The sequence below is a fragment of the Oncorhynchus clarkii genome, chromosome 4, assembly GCF_045791955.1.
Source record: "Oncorhynchus clarkii lewisi isolate Uvic-CL-2024 chromosome 4, UVic_Ocla_1.0, whole genome shotgun sequence".
NCBI lineage: Eukaryota > Metazoa > Chordata > Actinopteri > Salmoniformes > Salmonidae > Oncorhynchus > Oncorhynchus clarkii.
In genome coordinates, this window is record NC_092150.1 from 7,118,717 (window position 1) to 7,120,735 (window position 2,019).

At 45.7% G+C, this 2,019-nt stretch overlaps 1 non-coding gene across 1 annotated transcript; it reads right to left on the bottom strand.

The window, feature by feature from the left end:
• Positions 1–1,855: 1,855 nt before the first annotated feature.
• On the bottom strand, positions 1,856–2,019 carry LOC139408147 (U1 spliceosomal RNA). The gene has a single exon (XR_011634203.1). It is a non-coding gene; the product is annotated as a U1 spliceosomal RNA (small nuclear RNA).

Consider the following 2,019-nt stretch of genomic DNA (forward strand, 5'->3'; position numbering starts at 1 on the left):
CAACAACCCAGCAGCAGGACCGCTATCTCCGCCTTTGTGCAAGGAGGAGCAGGAGGAGCACTGCCAGAGCCCTGCAAAATGACCTCCAGCAGGCCACAAATGTTCATGTGTCTGCTCAAAGGGTCAGAAACAGACTCCATGAGGGTGGTATGAGGGCCCGACAGCCACAGATGGGGGTTGTGCTTACAGCCCAACACCGTGCAGGATGTTTGGCATTTGCCAGGGAACACCAAGATTGGCAAATTCGCCACTGGCGCCCTGTGAGATCCTCAGACCCCTTGTGAGACCATATGCTGGTGCGGTTGGCCCTGGGTTCCTCCTAATGCAAGACAATGCTAGACCTCATGTGGCTGGAGTGTGTCAGCAGTTCCTGCAAGAGGAAGGCATTGATGCTATGGACTGGCCCGCCCGTTCCCCAGACCTGAATCCAATTGAGCACATCTGGGACATCATGTCTCGCTTTAGTCCAGGTCTGGGAGGAGATCCCTCAGGAGACCATCCGCCACCTCATCAGGAGCATGCCCAGGCATTGTAGGGAATTCATACAGGCACGTGGAGGCCACACACACTACTGAGCCTCATTTTGACTTGTTTTAAGGACATTACATCAAAGTTGGATCAGCCTGTAGTGTGGTTTTCCACTTTAATTTTGAGTGTGACTCCAAATCCAGACCTCCATGGGTTGATAAATTTGATTTCCACTGATAATTTTTGTGTGATTTTGTTGTCAGCACATTCAACTATGTAAAGAAAAAAGTATTTAATAAGAATATTTCATTCATTCAGATCTAGGATGTGTTATTTTAGTGTTCCCTTTATTTTTTTGAGCAGTGTAGTTTCACTGTCCAGATCTGTCTACACTTGTAAAATATCCAGACACAATTGCGTCTGACTCCCTCTGGAGGTTGGCAGGATAATCTGATGAAATGAAAAATCACCCGCGGGCTGTTAGTTGAGGAACCCTGTTTTACTGTGTGGGAAGGCATCTGAGACCGGATATAAGAGCTGCTGCAGCGGTGTCTCCAGGACTGCAGAGGGGAAGTGACTGATGTCAGGCTGACAAGTATGGATCTGTTTCCAGTGGCGTCTATTCGTGGATGCCAAAGGGAAGACAGGCTTCCCAATTAAAAAAATAAAAATAAATAATGTATCTTTCGTCTCTCTGTGTTTCCTAATTTTCCTTGAATTCGCAAGAGGCTGAATGTATCTCACAGGAGAAAGCATCCGAGCGAGTGAAACAGCGTCACTTTGTGTCGGTAGGCCATTTATCTGATGCTTTCTGATCCAACCATTAATACATACATTGTTGTGCCCCTGGCCCGAGATGATGGAAATTCAATATATAGCTAGATGTAGAAGGCTAATAATGTTAACTAGCTAACGTTGCCCATTAAAGGAAGTTAGGTTAGCGAGCAAGCATTGTATACAGGTAGCCTAGGACAACAACAAATAAAAGTGTGTACTTGCTGTATGACAGAGTGATAGACCGTTTTGTCAACATGAAAGAGAGGATGATGGCATTGGTGTTTCTCAACAAGTAGGGTGAGTTAACATGTTTCCCACTTGCACGAACACGCACACACACAAATCAGAAACGTGGACAGCCACATCATATTTTGGCGTACAGTGATTGGACTAAATCGTTTTTGGTCTCTTTTTGTTATCACTGTATTAGACTAAGCAGAGGTGATTTGATGAATATTTTGCACATATTAGAAAACAGCACGTGAATCGGATACAGCACCGATCGGACTCTGGATCTGTAAACAGCAGCGCTATTAAAAAAACAACAACCAAATTGTAAATAAGGTAGATATCTACATGTCATAGCATCGGCTTTCTTTCACAGTGAAATCAGGGGAGAGCGCGAACGCAGTCCCCCACTACCAGAAATTATGCAATCGAGATTTCCACATTTGAGAAATTCGCAGGGGTCAGCACAGCCGGAGTGCAATGGCTGAGCCTCGCCCTGGGTGAACCGCCTTCTTGATCACGGTGTCTCCCTTGCCAGGTAAGTAT